The sequence below is a fragment of the Saccopteryx leptura genome, chromosome 2 (genome assembly GCF_036850995.1).
Source record: "Saccopteryx leptura isolate mSacLep1 chromosome 2, mSacLep1_pri_phased_curated, whole genome shotgun sequence".
Lineage (NCBI taxonomy): Eukaryota > Metazoa > Chordata > Mammalia > Chiroptera > Emballonuridae > Saccopteryx > Saccopteryx leptura.
This window is the reverse complement of record NC_089504.1, coordinates 319918285-319937182: the sequence shown is the minus strand read 5'-3', so window position 1 is coordinate 319937182 and position 18898 is coordinate 319918285. Positions and strand designations below refer to the sequence as shown.

Genomic DNA, 18898 nt, shown 5'->3' with positions numbered 1-18898 from the left:
TATATTCGATGAGTCCGTACTATCTATGCTTTGATGGGGCCACAGTGTCACGAACAATTCTTAATAGAGGTTCATCCAAGAGCTCCTATTTTATTCATCGCCCCTTAGCTTGCTGATGTTTCCTTCCTCTTTCTCTGCAAAACCCAATCTTGTGAATTAATCTCATAGACTATATTCCACTCCTAGAGCCTTAGCTAGAAAAAGATTTCCCATGTCTGGCCACTATAAGCCAAACTGATTGGCTTTCCCTTGTGGCTGCCACTAGTATATGTCCATGCCAAATAGGTAGATATAAGAAAATGGGGAGGGGGTCCTTTTTTGTTTTCATATTCACATACTAACACATACTTTGTTCTATGTTATTTCATGTGTCCCACCGCCAATATCACAGTCCTAAAGTTTCATTCTTATTTTCACGTGGCATGTTATGATCAGGTACTAAAACATGAAATTTTGTATTCATTTTCTTAAGGAGCAAGACCGCAGCATCCCTAAGGGAAAACAATTACATCTCTGAACTTCCCTTTGCTTACTCTGTAGATTACATCCCAAATTAAGGTTTAAACAGGCTAAATTCCTAGCCCTGTACTCCAGCCAGGGAGAGTGGTACACAGGGAAGGGAGGGCTGCAAACGCTGAGATGCAGTTGAATTGCTTTGGCTGAGTTACCGAGCTGGACTTCCTGTCAAAGTTTCGGATTCTGGCCATTCACTTATATTCCAGGGTTTCCTGAAATTTCTGATATACACCTAAGTCACATTGCAGCCCTTGCACTGTCTCTCCCCGCTGCCTGGAACCCGCCTTGTCCTCCTTGAGCACTCCACCCAGTTCAATGTATCTCTGCAACGAGGCCCGCCACCTTCTTGTCAACCGGGGTGCCCCGCCACCCCACAGCACATCCTTAAGCAATGACACTGCCTTCTTCTAGTCCCGGAGCACAACCCCCCAAACACATTTATTTACCTCTTAGGCCAGTAATGATGCCCTCCCTCCCTCCCTGGACTGCGGGCCCCATAAGGGCAGGCCCCCCCCCCCTTTTTTTTCCCCACCAATGGATCCCAAGCATCCAAAACGGTTGCAGGGGTTCAACAACTAAGAACGAACGCACTAGATAAGTTCATTACAAATACTTGTGTAAGGATAGAGCATAAAGCCAGTTCGTGCTCGGAAGTTGTTTCCACAACCTGGCCTTCACACTCTCAGCCCTGCAAGCCATCGAGGCTTTTAAAGGGAAATGATATTTAAAACATTTAAAAAAATATGTGGGAAAAAAAGATAATGAGTGCTCCTTAGGATTTCCAGCCCACTGAAGTGTGAGGAGGCGAAACTCGCCACGAGGCCAGATCTCTATATATTCCACACAAAAATACGGGAGGAGACACCAGCACGAACTCAAGCAAACAAAACAAACCTAAATCTTCACTGAGAGCCGCTTTCCGCTGCGCCCACCGCCCCTCGGTCGCCGGCTCTACGGTCGCGCGCCTCGCCTGCGGCGCTCTTAGCCACAGCCGCGCGCTAAGACCGTTTGGTGGCGCGCGAGGGCGCTCCTATCCCGAGGAGTTTCCTGCTCTGCCTAGGAACTCATGACGCAATGCAGAAGCTTTGCAAGGATTGGCTGACACAAGTAAAGCGGGCAGGACGCGAAAACGAGAGGAAGGGTGAGTGGTAAAGATGATGGGAAGGAAGTCTGGATCCTTCCTGGCCGAGAGAGCCTATTTGACTCAAGATTATCTCAGCTAAATAAAAGAAAACAAAAGAAAAGGGTTTTATTTAGAAGATAATGGTTCTATAAGGAAAACAAGGGGCTGGCTTCCCCTTTGGCTGTTGATTTTGTGGTTCGGTCTGAACAAGGGAGCTGTTCCGCTCGCTCGGGAGTGGGCTGCGTACGCGTCTGCCTTCCCGCCGTCCGCCGCTGAGCTGGCTTGAGGTAGGAGCTCAGTTCTTCACTGGTTCAAAATCCTAACTGTGCCCTCGCCGGTCTCTTCCTGGGTGTGCTGAGAGATGGATTTGGCAGGACTCTTGACCAATATCCGAAAAGTCCCTTTTGTACCCCGCCCTTCACATACGAGTCTTAACGTTTGAACGAACTGGAATTTCCTCACTTCCTACCACAAGTGCCTGCGCTGTCGCGTCTCCCAAACACGGGGAAGCAATGCGTCATAAAGATGGGGGTAGGCGAGTAAATCCACCTCTGTTTCATCTCTCCACCACGGTATCCCTTTCCTCAGCTTCCATTTCAAATGCCTTCTGGGGGTTGGTCAACTAGCCATGCAGATAGATGTTTGATTTCCATCGTAGAAGTGGCATTTCTTTTTCAAATGGACACAACAAAAGTCCCAGAGGGTGTACCGCGATGCTTCAGATACTTCACAGACGCAAGCATTGGTCAACTGGGACGCAAGAGTAGGCAAGAATGCAAGGTACAACTTGATGCAGGTCCAGGACTGGTTGAGGAGAAGGCCAGTTCTTGGAAGCAAGCTGCACAGGAGCTGCGGGGGGCTCCTGTGCTCCCTCATATTCTGAAAGTCAAGGTCCCAATGCCTGCTTCCACTTATAACATCAGCTGTTGGGGTATGCCACTCCTCACTGTGAAATTCTCTCCAGGACTGAAAACCACCCTTTTTCGGTTTTAGGCTAGATGAGTGCTAAGTGCCTTCATTATGGTTTATAGTTGAGCAGGAAGATTAGAAATAAAAACTTAGTAAAATGTGAGAATCTCCTCCCTAACATAGGAGATGATGGGTCAGAGAATTAACATTCGTGAATAACAGAAGCTCCTACTGTTTGCCAAGTAGGAACTGTGTTTTGTCCTTAGAAACCACCTGGAAGGTAGGTGTCTCTGTTCCCGTAATACAGATGAGAATACAGGCTTGGGAGAAGTAACTTGGAGGCCCAAGGCCACACAACTAATAAATGGTAGAAGCAGGATTCTCAGCCAGCTCTATCTGATTCTAGTTGGAGAGGTAGCATAGGTCCCTCAGTAACAGAGCAAGAGGACTTTGGAGCCAAGAATGCTTAGGTTTGAATCCCAGCTCTACCCCTTGTTGTTTGCTGGGCCTTCCCTACACAGGAGCCCAGGGCAACTCCTTAAGTCTGAGGATAAGACAGCTGTCATCGTGTCTGTATTTTTATAAGTCCCTTGAGATAGCATTGAAGATAAAAATATCTCAACTGAATTTGATTGATGTTCAGAAAAGAGAATTCAAGTCACACCACCACCTTACCCTCAGGAAGAAGTGTCAGAATGTATGAATTCATGGAAGTATTATTATTATTATTATTATTATTATTATTTTGTATTTTCTGAAGTTGGAAACGGGGAGGCAGTCAGACAGACTCCTGCATGCGCCTGACCGGGATCCACCGGGCATGCCCACCAGGGGGTGATGCTCTGCCCATCTGGGGCATTGCTCTGTTGCAACCAGAGCCATTCTAGCACCTGAGGCAGAGGCCATAGAGCCATCCTCAGCGCCTGGGCCAACTTTGCTCCAATGGAGCCTTGGCTGCAGGAGGGGAAGAGAGAGCCAGAGAGGAAGGAGAGAGGAAGGGGTGGAGAAGCAGATGGGCGCTTCTCCTGTGTGCCCTGGCTGGAAATCGAACTCGGGACTCCTGCACGCCAGGCCGACGCTCTACCACTGAGCCAACCAACCAGGGCACACAGAACTTTGTAAACCATCATAGAATTTTAAAAACTGTTTTAGAGCTAAAAGCCTCTAATATTTGGTGTTTAGGCTTTTCCCTTGGAAAAGGGGTGCTTTGTGCAGTAGAAAAATGCAAGGACTTGTAAATATGGTGTACATTCCTGGGTTCCACTGGACTCTCTAATATTATCCAGAAATCTTCAGATCCTTGACTCCTAAATTAAAAGCGTTTCTCACTCAGAATTTTTCTCCCGTATTTGTCCCATTTTTTCCCCCTCCAGCCTGAGGAAGAAGGCCCTCTTCCTTTTCAAAGCAGATCCCTTTTGTTACTTTGCTATGTTCTCATTCCCTTAAAAACTTTGTTTTATCAAGTACGAAGTATATCTTTTTCTTATTAAATTTATTGGGCTGATGTTGGTTAATGGGATCATATAGGTTTCAAGTATACATTTCTATGGCACATGATCTGTATGTTGCACTGTGTTTCCACCACCCAAAGTCAGATCATCATCTGAGTATCTTTTGTTTTCTGAATCTTTCTTCCTACAGGTTTCTTCCTCTCCTTTTGAAACTGTTCACTCAAAGATCACCATTTTCAAAATTTTATTAATCCTCATTCTGATCAGCTTTTCTGTAGCATTAGACACTAGTAACTCTTCCTTCTTCCTGAAATGTGGTTGTTCCTCAGGTGTAACTGTCAGTTATAACCAACTCCCCTAGTTCTCAATGACCATTTCCTACTCAGTTGCCACTGTAAGAATTGTGCAAGGTTGTCCTTTGTTACCTTCTTACTACATGTACACATTCCCTTGGCTATTTCATCCACAACTAGAGCTTTTTATTTTTTACCTTTATTTAAAAGAACCTAGCTAGATTGACCTAGAGACCCTTCTCCTGAGCTGAGTTACCTTTCTGACTGCCTGCTAGATTGCTCCTCATGGTCACAGTCCTCCCACCTTTCTCCCCAAACCTACTCGCACTGGGTTCCTGTTTTCAGGAAGCAGCGTCAGCATCCTTGCACTTGCTCAGGATCAGAAATCTCAGCATTGTGTTCTGGTCTTTATACATTTTCACTACTGTTCCCATGCTGCCAGTTGCCAGGTCCTGCTGATTATTTTAAATCATTTTCATTCACATCTTCTTTGTCATTACCACTTCTCTGGTTATGACCCTTTTCATCTCTTATTAAGATTATTGGGATAGTCTTCTCTGCCACACCCCATGTTTCCAGAGAAACCTAAAGCACATTTCTGATTATTTCACTCTTCTATGTAAACCTCTGTTATTAGGGAAATACAGATCCAAATTATAATGAGACACCACTGCACACCCATTAGGATTCTCATCAAAAAAAGCAGAAAATAAGTGTTAGTGAGGATGTGAAGAAATTGGAACCTCTGTGCTTGCTGATGGGAGAATGTAAAACGGTGCAGCTGCTATGGAAAACAGTTTGGCAGTTTCCCAAAAAATAAACATAAAATTACTATATGATCCAGCAGTTCCACCAGTAAGTGTATACCCCCCAAAACTGAAAGAGGCAACTGAAACATACTTGTATACCAGTGTTCATAAGTGGCATTATTCACAATAGCCAAAACGTGGAAATAACCCACATGTCCATCAGCAGATGAATGGATAAACAAAATGTGGTATGTACATATTAATATAAAAGAGTATTATTCAGCCATTAGAAGGAATGCAATTTTTATACATGCTACAGCATGGATGGACTTGGAAGACGTTATGCTAAGTGAAATAAGCCAGCTACAAGAGGACAAGTATTGGCCCTGGCCGGTTGGCTCAGCGGTAGAGCATCGGCCTGGCGTGTGGGGGACCTGGGTTCGATTCCCGGCCAGGGCACATAGGAGAAGCGCCCATTTGCTTCTCCACCCCCACCCCCACCCCACCCCACCCCACCCCCCGCGCCCATTTGCTTCTCCACCCCCCCCCTCCTTCCTCTCTGTCTCTTCCCCTCCCGCAGCCAAGGCTCCATTGGAGCAAAGATGGCCCGGGCGCTGGGGATGGCTCCTTGGCCTCTGCCCCAGGCGCTAGAGTGGCTCTGGTCGCGACCTAGCGACGCCCCGGAGGGGCAGAGCATCGCCCCCTGGTGGGCAGAGCACCACCCCTGGTGGGCGTGCCGGGTGGATCCGGGTCGGGCGCATGCGGGAGTCTGTCTGACTGTCTCTCCCCGTTTCCAGCTTCAGAAAAATACAAAAAAAAAAAAAAAAAAAAAGAGGACAAGTATTATATAATGGCACAATGAGCTCACTAGACTAGGTAAATTCATAAAGATAAAAAGTAGAATAGTGGCTACTGGGGGGGTCAGGGGAGGATTGCTTAATGGGCACAGAGTTTCTGTTTGGATTGATGAAAATGTTCTGGCAATGGATCGTGGTGATTGATGGTTGTACAACAATGTGAGTGCACTTAATGCCACTGAACTGTTCACTTAAAAATGGTTAAAATGGTAAAATTTTATGTATATTTTACCACAATTAAAAAATCTCTGACAGCTTTATGTAAATATTCAAAATAAAATTAAGCTTTTTAAAGGCCCTCTATAATCTGTTTACTTTTCTAATTCTGTGTTTTATATTTAACCTGAAATCATACCTCTGAACACACCAGCTCTGGCCTCAGGATTTTCTTGCTCAAGCTATATAGTGTTCCTCTCTGAGACTCAGCTCGAGATACCTCCACAAACTTCCCAAGATATAACCCAAGAAATTACTCTTTTCTTTCTTATCTCTGTTAGTGTTTTGGACTTCTTACAATGCATTCTCTCCTATGTTAAAGTTATTTGCCTGCATCAGTGTCTTCAACAGGACTATGAGCTAATTCACGACTTTCATGTAGCGGGACTCAGTGTTCACTGAATTGACTTTAATCCAACTCACTCGTTGTATGGATGGGGAAATGGGAATCCAGGGAAGTCACACAGTGACAGAACCAGGACTAGTTTTAAGATCTTTTGTCTTCTAGTTTAAAAAATGTTCCCTATATTACCAGGCCAACTGTCATGACTGGATTTTTACTCTCTACTGATGTTGGCTACCTCAGTATTGTACTGTAGAATACATGCTAGGGTCCTAGCTACAATTTTTTCATTTATATAAAAAATGGCATGTTCTATTTGCAATTTTTATACATATGAAGAGTCCAATGTATTTTTGTTCTGTTTTCAGCTTCATGTTTCTGGTGGAGAAAGCTGGAGCAGCTTCTGAAGAAGCTTCCAGTTGCTGGTCGAATAAAACCCCCTCAGGTGGCCCTGGCCGGTTGGCTCAGCGGTAGAGCGTCGGCCTAGCGTGCGGAGGACCCGGGTTCGATTCCCGGCCAGGGCACACAGGAGAAGCGCCCATTTGCTTCTCCACCCCTCCGCCGCGCCTTCCTCTCTGTCTCTCTCTTCCCCTCCCGCAGCCAAGGCTCCATTGGAGCAAAGATGGCCCAGGCGCTGGGGATGGCTCTGTGGCCTCTGCCCCAGGCGCTAGAGTGGCTCTGGTCGCAACATGGCGACCCCCAGGATGGGCAGAGCATCGCCCCCTGGTGGGCAGAGCGTCGCCCCATGGTGGGCGTGCCGGGTGGATCCTGGTTGGGCGCATGCGGGAGTCTGTCTGACTATCTCTCCCTGTTTCCAGCTTAAATAATTAAAAATAAAATAAAATAAAATAAAAAAACCCCTCAGGTAAGTGAAAGGTTAAGTTTGGAACTTTTAGTTTTTACTATTATGTTTCTGAACTTGGGTATTAAGTGGGTAAAGAAGTTTTTTTGTGCCAAATAGAGTAACATTTTCCTATAGCTGTGAACATATATGACAGCTACTCTTAAAATTTCTAAAAAATTATGTAATTTGGGGAATAATAGGAATCACTTCTCATTTCTCCCAAACTTAGTTAAACATTATATTGACAGATTGTTATTAACCTTAGAGACAGAAATTTCCAGGACCAGAGTACTAAAGAGTTCTCTAAATGACATCTTTTCCCTTCAATCTAGTCATCTCCTAGATGGTTAGCTCCATAGGGAAGAGTCTATGTCTGCCTTGTGCTCATTAGCATATCCACCACGTATCATGCTGGTAGAAAATAATGGGGTCCCTATAGATGTTTGTTTAATGAATAAGTGAACTTCAGATATTTTAGTTTTTTAGAGGGGGCAGGGACAGACAGACAGGAAGGGAGAGAGATGAGAAGCATCTACTCATAGTTGTGGCATCTTAGTTGTTCACTGATTGCTTTCTCATATGTGACTTGACCCAGGGACTCTAGTTGAGCCAGTGACCCCTTGCTCAAGCCAACAACCTTGAGCTCAAGCCAGCGACCATGGGGTCATGTCTATGATCCCATGCTTAAGCCTGAGACCTCAGGGTTTTGACCTTGGGTCATCGGTGTCCCAGGCCAGTGCTCTAGCCACTGTACCACTGCCTAGTCAAGCTTAAATTTGGTCTTATTATAATCATGTACATAAGAGATCATGTATTTTGATTCAGTTTTAACTGTTTTATTCCTAGCAATATTTTTCTATTCTCTCATGGTTTCAGACAAGGGACCACCAGTATCCATTCTAGCTTTCACTTCAAGGAAATAGTAGTGAGGGGTATAATCTTGACTCATGCTGCTGTGCCCCTGGGACACAGCATTAAAGGAAGAATATGTCTTGCTCTTCTCTTCTTTCTGCTCACTTTTCCCATTCCACTGTACTCTCCTCCTCTCCACACACCAAGATGCTTCTGAAGACTGGCCCTTCTCACAGCATCAGTGTGGATTGGTTAGGGTAGACTTGCTAGAGAAACAGACTTCTGGGTCACTGCTGGAGATGAATGATAAGAGCTGCTCAGTAGCAGGTGGTCAGTGGCTCATACTGACTTTGTCTCCATTTAAAATCAGTGATGAAGGCTGAATTTCAGGTAAATTTTTCCAAGGGTCAGTTGTATTCTTTTCATTGTGCTCACATTTATGCATTATTTAAGCTATCTATGATTAGAGGTGTTTGAGATTTAGATCAAATGATTTGAGATCTTGTGTTAAGATGGCATTATAGTTAACATGTTAATTCTCTTAGCTCATTTTTCATTTTTATAGACTTTCAAGTAAAAATCTACATGGAGCAAAGGAACAAGACAAGAAGGGGCTCCAAAGGATTGCCTGATATTTTATCTTCTGCAATTTGGAACTGTCTTAAGAGATTTTTTCTTCTTACAGAGTATGTTAGAGTGAACTTTTTGATCATTTGAAGGGTTTAAATTATGAATGGATTATTTCTGAAAGCATATACAAGAAACTGACAGCAAGAGTCGCCATAAGATCATCAATAGGTGAACAGGAGACAGGAGAGAAATGATTCTTATTTTTCACTGTGTATTTCTTTATACCTTTAAATTTTATTCAAGAATGTAAAAAATTAATTAAGGTAAATAAGACTTGAGGTCCAAAGGGATAAGAGAAAAACATCTTACTATGGTTTTATTTAGTCTGTGCATTCTAATTCTCCATGACACCGTAAGGTCTTTGCGTTTGGTGCTCCATTCTTTGGAATACTCTTCCCAGATACCCACATGGCTTGTTCCCTTACTTTTATCAAATTCTTGCTTAAATACAAGCCTATTGGTGAAACCTTTTCTGACTGTGAAACAGCAACCACTCTTTCCCTAGCTCTCCCTCCCCCCCCCCCATCCTGCTTTATTTGTTGCTCTATCTCTTATAACCACCTGACAAGTACTTATTTCTCTTCATCTCCCCCAATTACAGTGTGCGTTCCATGAGGGCAAAGGCCAGGTTTTTGTCAAGCACCTTAGAATGGTGCTGGACATGGAATAGGCCTTCAAATACTTAAATAAATAACTGAATCAATGAATAATTGAATAAATGAATAGCTTGCCACTGATAAATGTTACCTGAAAATGTGGATATTTGTGCTCTGAAATTAAACTATGTGTAAGTGACCTTGAAGGCTCACAGGATGCACAAGATAAACCTGGTGTGCTTTACTAGGCCTTTAATTTTTCAAATCAAAATTTGTTTAAAAGCTCCTTATAGTAGAACCAACATGGATGCAATATGTGATAAAACGCAAAATTAGATTGAAATCTGTGTTCAGGGTATGTAGGAATTTTATTCACTGTTGTGTACCAGGTATTTAGAGCTGTGTCTAAAATATGGTAGGCATTTAATATTTATTAAATCCCCAAAGGGATATATCTTTATTCTCCACTGCTCTTGGGAGTGCTTCACTGGAAAAGATTGAGAGATACTATTCTCTAAGTCATACTTTCGTGATAGTTTTCCTGCCATTGCATTATATATTTTACATGCTGGTGGCTGTTTTGTGGTAAATGTTATATTAACTATTCACATAAGGAAAGACAAGAGGAATGTCATTTCTTTAAGTGTATTAGGTATTAAATAAACAGTTTTACAGATGAGAAACCAAGACACAGAAGCTAAAAATGTTGTTCAAGGTCCCAAAGCTAGTAAGTGACAGTTCTAGTGGGCATCCAAAGTTTATGCTCTTAACTACTATGGCATTAGTTATATGCTGCTGCATAAAAAATTAACTCAGGACTTTAGAAAAATGAACATTTTATTATTTTACATTGTTTTTGTGGGCCAGGTGTATGGGAGTGGCTTCAGTGGGTGGTTTTGTTACAGGACTGAAGTGATTGCAGTAAAGATGTGAACTAGGGCTGTAGTCTCCTAAAGGTTTAATGGGCCTGGGAGATCTGTTTCCAAGATGGCTTGCTCACAAAAATGGCAAATCTGTGCTGCCTTTTGGCAAGAGGTTTCAGTTCCTTGCCATGTGGATTCTCCGTGGGACTGCTTGAGTATTCTCAAGATGTAGCAGTGGCTTTCCCTAGAGGAGGTGATCCAAGAGACCAAGGAGGAAGCTGCAGGTTTTGTGAACAAACATATCATTTCCACAACGTACTGTTGGTTATCGTGCTCAGTCCTGTTCATTGTGGGAGGGAATGGCAAGGGTCTGAATACCAAGAGGCAGAGGTCACTGGGAGCCACCTTGAAGGCCAAGCAAAACAATTAGGTCATACTATTAATTTTTTATATAGTATAAAAATTATATAAAGGAAGTATTCTTATCTTCCTTTCTCAGATGAAGCTTTATAACTTGCCCAAGATCACATTGCTAAGTAAACAATGGAGTTGGAATTCACACTTAAGTTTGTCTCACTCCAGAGCCTGCACTTTTCCCACTAACTATGCCACCTCCCAAGTAACATAGTCCTTTAGGTACTTACGGTTGTAAGAAAATTCACTGTAGAATACCTTGACTTTAATGATACTTTGTGTTTTTCAGCAGGTCTGATGCTGATGCAGCAACGAGGTTTTCCTATGGTCTCTGTCATGCAGCCTAACATGCAAGGCATGATCGGAGTGAATTACAGCTCTCAAATGCCCAAAGGACCTATTGCTATGCAGGTACTTGTCTCCATAGCTGACTGTTTACAAAGTTGTTACTATTTATTATGTGTCTACATACTAAGACTTTAATGTTATAATTAGAAGTATAATCTATATGTTAGGTGGCTTCCTTTACAACAAAACAATGATATGTTTATAAGAGAAAGAAAAAATAAAAGATAGCTAATTTAAGGAAATTCTGGTGATTTCTCTATGACTGCTGGCTTACAAGGGTTTCAGAATGCTATCTTGGAAAGCTCAGGGACCTGATGCCATGAAGTAGCATTGTTAGAAGTAGCAGCACTGTTTTGTCATGGAACGATCTGTGTCATTGTCTGGAAGGCTCAGAGCCTTCTTTATATTAAATTATTTCATCTAAATACCATAACAACTTTGTAAAGCGGTAGTATCTCAATTTTTCCAAGGAGAAAATTGAAGCCTTGTGAGGAGCATAATCAGCCAGAATTTGAACCTAAGTCCTCAGTATGCTTGTACTTACCCATATTATACATCAGATTCTCTGATTGGCAATTATCTTGGGCTGAGAATATACAAAAATATTAATAGTAATCCCCAAAATACAGAGAAGCTTTCTGGCTTTGAAGTCTGTAAGGCATTTTAAAAATGCTTTATAAATGTGATTTGACACTCGTGATCATTAGGGAGCCAATAGGTTAAAGCAGTGGAATGACACAATTAGATCTGTATTTCACTCCTAAATCCTTGACTCACAGTAATTGTGAGGAATGTTTATTGTTTTAAGCCACTATTTTCATGTGATCTGTTACACAGCACCAGATTATCAATACACTGCATGATATAGCATTTCAGCTAGACCGCGTTGAGATCTTCTGAGCTGATCTATTAATGCATTATGCCCTTGTAATGGTTGGGGACTCTGTCCCTAGTCCCCAAGTCTTCCCTTCTACCATAATGCTTCCCATACCAACAACCCATTGATTTTCATGGGCACAAAACTCCTTGAACCCCTGTCACACAAAGAGGATAAATGTGCAAATATGAAGTAGGGCTTGGTTGTTTTGAGGGGAAACTTACACGCAGAATAATAACAGAGTTTACTCGATCCCCAAGCTTTCAGCCGCTGAGGCCAGACTTAGTCGGGGACCATGCGTCCCATGGCTAGAGCTCCTGTAGAGAGGGAGCCTGCCAGGAACGCATCGCGTTTACATCATCTGCTCCGCTGACATGGAAACTCCTTGATGAAAGAAATCATCTCATTAGAAAAGGGGAGTCTGGTTTTCGTGGGTGGCTGGTACCTGCTGAGCTAGCTAGCTGCTGAGCTAATAAAATGAGACAGGAAGTCATCTGGGGATGATCCCATTAGTTTCTCCTCACTCCTGGGTTCCCAACACTTCACTGACCCCCATTCCCAGTCTGGACACTAAACAGTAAATATTTGCTGGCTCAACAAAGAGAAAAACTCTTGTTTTCCATTCAGGAGGTAACTGGAGCCAGCACCAAGAGAAGAGCATCAGCAAACAAATACACCAGATAGGAACTGGAGGCCCATTCCTCTGCCTGCAACCCTCTCTAACCATTTAGATAAGAATTCTAAATTGTCCCAATCATTTACCCTTTATCCTTATTCACAATCTCATCCTCATCAGACAAGTCCTTGTCACATAGCTTCTGTGCTATGTTTTTCATAGCTGTGGCATGGAGAAGTCTATACATATCCCTAAGCCAAAGCGGCTGCCTGCTCCAGAAACTGCCCTCCTAGGAAACAGACAAAACAATATGAATTCTGCGTCTCCCCTGCTTTCTCCCACCACAGACACACTGGTCTGTTTCCTAGTCCTGCTGACCCACTGGGGGACTGTGTGCCATTGTCCCCTGCATGACTGGCATCATTCTCCATCTCAGATTGCTAAACCACCAGCGTTCTTTTGTGGTCATTTGGGTCGATGATTGAAGCTTGTTCATTCAGAATTTTTTACTCTCTCAGGCATTTAAGTCACTGACTTACTACATGTGATCTAGCAACGCGGCTCCTTGCAGAAGGAGCGGAGGAACCTGTGCATTGTCACTTGGGGGTTGGGTGCCAGCTGAGCGGGAGGGCGCCCAGCAGCACACACCGACCCTCAGCGGGGTCAGGAGAGGCTGCGGCAGGACAAGGGATGGAGAAGTGGCTCAGCCATGTGTTTCCTGAAATCAGGGCCCGAGGAGAGAAGTCTTTTGCAATTACTGCGCTCACACATTCTTCTTTACCCCGTCTCTCCGGCACCTCCCTGCTAGCTGTCCAGCAGTTGGGAGTTTTCTAAATTAAAAAAGAAAACACAAAAATCCAGTGTGAATTTTCCACTAGCTTGTAAGGGAGGAGAACCCGCTACACCGAGACAGGGCACACATTTGTACATGAGCTTAACACTTGGGGGAAAAGACAGGCCCCACCTCACGTGAAGGTCGGCTCGGGGATCCAAATATTCTGCCAGTCCCAAAGACCTGATGCCAGGGACCGGAACTGCATGATGCTCCGTGGACAGGAGGTCAGGTATGTTGTAAATAACTGGTACTCGGTGAGCCAGGGGAGACAGCACCAGACAAATTGTTATTTGGCTTAATAACCTCCACCCCTTGAGGGTGATGTGTTTTCCAGTTCCCAGGGACGGGCTGGATTGGGGAAACAAGGACAGAAGCCGCGCACCCTTGTGTGACCACACAGCTACTAAGGAAGCACTGGCTACCCTGGGATTCCAGCTTCAGTTCTGCTCTTCTAGCCTGTGGCGCCTGCTTGTTTGTATATAATGTATTGATCTTAGAGACAGTGTAGAGCTGGTGGTTGAGGCCAGGGAGATTCACAATGAATTCAGACAGACAGTAGAGGAACTTCAGGTCCAGAAAGCATCAGTCCATACCCATTTATTGGAGGCTCGCAAAGACAGGAGAGCAAATAAGCAAAAAAGGAAAAGAGCAAATAAACAAAGGTACACCTGCTTTTTGCAGTGAAGGGCAAGGGAGCAGGAAAACTGCACATCGCAGTGGCCGGAGAGAGATCTGGGAGAATCACCCCCGAGGGAAAGCACCCGTAGCCTTACATACACCATACACACGTGGTGCTGCTGCACACTCACGCACGAATCAGACAAAGTGCTTGCAGCCAGTAAACCAGTGAATAAAGCCTAACACAGCTGTTTTTCCCATAGAGAGGAAGGGAGCTTGAGAGAGAAACATCAATTTGCTTTTCTGCTTATTCACGCAGTCATGGATTGATTCTTTTATGTGCACTGACCAGGAATCAAACCTGCAACCTTGGAGTGTTGTGAGCACCCTCTGACGCAGTGGTTTTCAGCCACCAGTCAGTGGAGCAGTGTGGGTCCGTCAGAAATATCTAGTGGGACCATGGACTACCAGTTGAAAAACACTGCAGTCTAATCAATTGATCTACCCAGCCCTGGCTTAACTATTTATATTTTAATGTCTTACATCATGGCTAGCATCAGTTATGAATTTATATATTTCAGTAGGAGGAAAATATGTACTTTGTCAGCAATGCTGAGCACAGGTTTCCAATACAATTTTCAAGTACCCCAAGGAGGAGGTGGTGTCATGCCTCACTTTCCTCACCTGTGTCTTAGCAGTTGATTCTGATGTCCTGATCCTGACTGCTGAGCTGGAGAGTTCACCTCACTCCCTGGGGAAAAAATAACAAGGCTAAGACTTTTACTCTTGCAAGGAACAGTTAAACCATTCATTATTTCCTCACCTTAGACAAGAATTCTAAATTGTTTCCAATCACTTACATTTTGTCCAAAGGCTCATTCTCATCAGATGACTTCTTATCATGGAGCCTCTCTACCATATTTTTTTTTTTCATATTGCATCGAACTGTCTGTAGAGATCTTTAAACCATGGCGGCCGCCTGCTCCAGAAACCGCGCCCTAGAAACAGACAGGGAAATCCGAACTCTGCACTTTCCCTGCTTTGACCACTACAGTGCTTTACCCTCCTCAAAGTTACCTCCATTTTACTTTCTGCAGAGCTTCTATTATGTCCCATAATTGGCCAAAAGCCCCTCGGGGGAAAACATATACCAACAATTAGTGATTTGTGCCATTTTCCATGTCTCTCATGACAAACAGCTCTGCTCTAATTAGGACTAACTGGGTAGCTGGGTAGAGTCTCGAGAATGGTCGCCCCAGACCTGGGACCTTGAAAATGATTCCTTGCATGCTGGGCTTCCAGAAGTTCTCCGTGCCTGTTTAAAATGGCCCTGCAAGGTCTCTGGGGAGACCCTGCATGTGCCTTGGGAGGGGGTCCAGGGAGGAGCCACCTCCTCCACTTCACTGGCTCTTGGCCAGGTGCCTTCCTGCAGTGAACAGAAACGCACAACCACACAGGGCAGAAACCGTCTACTCTCCAGAAGCATGTTACCTCGGCCCCCTCAGACGTAGTCTCCCATGCAGCATTTGTTTGGTGGGGGTATGGGAGGTGTTTTTACTTTCCTAGCTGCTTTATTCTGTAACTTAAATCATACCAATTAAATGCCTGAGTTGAACTAGCAAAGTTATTGAGCTTGTTGACTTTCCTACTGTAGGCTTGTCACTGATGAGTGAGTTGTGAACTCAGTTTAAAGGTCATAACCAGCACTAAAATAAAAAGTCATTTTTTTCAAAGTATTTTGTTTTTGTTTTGTTTTTTACAGGGACAGAGAGAGAGTCAGAGAGAGGGATAGATAGGGACAGACAGACAGGAATGAAGAGAGATGAGAAGCATCAATCATCAGTTTTTTCGTTATAACACCTTAGTTGTTCATTGATACTTTCTCATATTTGCCTTAACCTCTTGCTCGAGCCAGAGACCTTGGGTCCAAGGTGGTGAGCTTTTTTTTTTTTTCTTGCTCAAGCCAGATGAGACTGCGCTCAAGCTGGCGACCTTGGGATCTTGAACTGGTTCCTTCCGCATCCCAGTCCAATGCTCTATCCACTGCGCCACCGCCTGGTCAGACTCAACGTATTAACACAAGCAGAATACATTAGTGCATACTAATTTTGTTTCAGAACTACCTATGTCTATCTGGTGTGTGTGAACTGAGTTGTGACATAAAATGTAGCTCACAGCCCAAGCACAGAACAGTCGATGGAGAAGTCCCCAACTGGAAAGAAACCATCCTCTTTCTGACACACACCGACAGTGTGACCAGGGAGCAAAGTATTTTCCCTTTCCCCTTCTCCATTTCCTCACTATGAAAGGAAAAGACAAACTACTGTCTAAAGTGTCTCCCAGCTAAAATTCTATGAGGTTTGGATAAAGGGAACAGAGAGAGAAGGGGCCTGAGAACAGCAGGATGAGAAGGGAAGCTTCCTCCTACTTTACAGGAAGGACTCGTTTATTCCACCCTTCATCAGCCTTGAAGGACACTAGTGCCCTGACCCCGAGACCCTGTGGCCTTTCCTACCCCTTCCCCAGCGCCCCCACCACCAGCAGGAACAGGTACAAGCAGGTCCTCTCCCTCAGCATCCCGTTTCCTTAAAGGACTGTGACAGCAGATGCATCTGTGCCAGTCCCATTCTATCTCAGCTCTGGCTAGGGAGCTAGTTTCCCAAAATCCAGCAAAGCATCAGGATAAATAAGTGTTCCTTCTGAATTTGTTGGTTTCTTCACTGTGAAATGAACAGATTAAAATAGATGCATTCTAAGTTCTCCTCTACTTGTTTTATTTTTTTACTTTTAATAGTTTTTATTTTGCTGAATTTACTTCCAGGCCATAAGTTTTCTTTCTTTTTTTTTTTTTTTTTTTTTTTTTTTACAGAGACAGAGAGAGAGTCAGAGAGAGGGATAGACAGGGACAGACAGAAAGGAACGGAAAGATGAGAAGCATCAATCATTAGTTTCTCGTTGCGCATTGCGACACCTTAGTTGTTCATTGATTGCTTTCTCATATGTGCCTTGACCGCGGGCCTTCAGCAGACTGAGTGACCCTTTGCTTAAGCCAGCAACCTTGGGTCTAAGCTGGTGAGCTTTGCTCAAACCAAATGAGCCAGCGCTCAAGCTGGCGACCTCAGGGTCCCGAACCTGGGTCCTTGGCGTCCCAGTCCAACGCTTTATCCTCTGCGCCACCGCCTGGTCAGGCCTGGCCATAAGTTTTCATTTCTTCAGTTTCTTCTGGGTTATCTTTTTCTCCTGTGCAAACTCTCCTTCTGGTTGAGGAACAATCTGCTCTTCTCAGTAAGGATCATCCAGTGAGGCCACAACAGCTCATGGAAGGGCTAATCTGCCCATGAGCTCTGTAAGTTCTGCACTGCATCTTGGGAGTTCTGTTCACCTAGATGTGCTTGATGACCAGTGTCTGTATCTAACCCTTATTCAGCATTACTCTTTGCATTTTTAAACATGTGCAGCAAGAATTCAGCATTCCATTTGGACCCCCAATCTTGTTTCCAGACCTACTGTTTGGTTTTAAACTCATCTACCACCTCCACCATTACAGGAACAGAATAGCACATGTTGCTTCTGTCTTTTTTTTTTTTTTGTATTTTCTGAAATAAGAAGTGGAGAGACAGAGAGACAGATTCCCGCATGTGCCTGACTGGGATCCACCAGGAATGCCTACTAGGGGACGATGCTCTGCCCATCTGGGTCGTTGCTCCATTGCAACTAGAGCCAGTCTAGCACCTGAAGTGGAGGTCATGGAGCTATCCTCAGCACCCGGGCCAACTTTGCTCCAATCGAGCCTTGGCTGTGGGAGGGAAAGAAAGAAATAGAGAGAAAGGAGAAGGGGAAGGGTGGAGAAGCAGATAGGCACTTCTCTGTGTGCCCTGGCAAGAAATCGAACCCAGGACTTCCACACACCAGGCCAATGCTCTACCACTGAGCCAACCAACCAGGGCCCACATTGCTTCTGTAAAGTGATATCCTTCAGATACTTGGTGGCTTTTCAGACATTCATACCCTTGATGGCCTGAGCAGTTTCATGAGTGTCCTTAAAGTGAACAGGAAGATTTGATTTGCATGACTTTGTGGGGTTTTCTGGTCAAGTGAATACTTTCACCACAGGCCACTTATGGGAAAAGAAAGCTCTTCTAGTCTTAAAATTCTACCTTAAAAACTATCAGATTAGGCCTGACCTGTGGTGGCACAGTGGGATAAAGCGTCGACCTGGAACACTGAGGTTGCCGGTTCGAAACCTTGGGCTTGCCTGGTCAAGGCACATATGGGAGTTGATACTTCCTGCTCCTCCCCCTTCTCTCTCTCTCTCTCTCTCTCTCTCTCTCTCTTTCTTTCTCACTCCTCTCTCTCTAAAAATCAATCAATAAAAAAAAAATAAAACTATCAGATTAGCATTTACCTTGAGCTTTTCTTTCTCCCTCATTTGGCCTATCTGTGACAGATCTGTTTTGGAAGAAAACAACATTGTGATTATTCATCACAACAACCACTATCTCTAAATCTTTATTGGTTCCCTTTTAAATGAGATAACTTTTTTGAGGACATTAATTCCATTTAATAGTCCTTGGACTCTTCTATAGTCCCTAACAGAGGGTCTCGCTTGCAGCTAGCAATGCATTTTATTGGCTGTTTTAAATAATAACATTTGGCAGGTAATCCTAATAAAAAAGACTCTTAGAAGAACAAATATATACCTACCAGAAATCAACACAGCAGCTTTAAGGTCAAGTACAAGGGTGGGATGCCTGTTACTACTTTTACTATTCATCGTTGTTGCAGTCCTAATCAATTTAATGAGAAAAAAATGCACTATTTGATACAGACAAAACAAATCTAATTATGAGATGATGCACAACCTAAAAAGCCCAAAAACATTGACTAAAATTTTATCGCAAGGGGGCAATTCAGTAAGATGGCTAAGTCCAAAATCAGAGATCAACAT

At 43.9% G+C, this 18898-nt stretch overlaps 1 protein-coding gene across 2 annotated transcripts in view; it reads right to left on the bottom strand.

The window, feature by feature from the left end:
* Positions 1–18898, bottom strand: part of LOC136391390 (intercellular adhesion molecule 1-like) — a 65256-nt gene that overhangs the window by 6654 nt on the left and 39704 nt on the right. Inside the window, exon 1 of one of the 2 annotated variants that reach the window (XM_066363038.1) lies at positions 1411–1468. The exons of the other annotated variant lie outside the window; for it this stretch is intronic. The gene's annotated coding sequence lies outside the window, so the exon portion shown is untranslated. Of the gene's footprint in view, positions 1–1410; positions 1469–18898 lie in introns of those variants that run through there. 2 annotated transcript variants of the gene reach the window in all.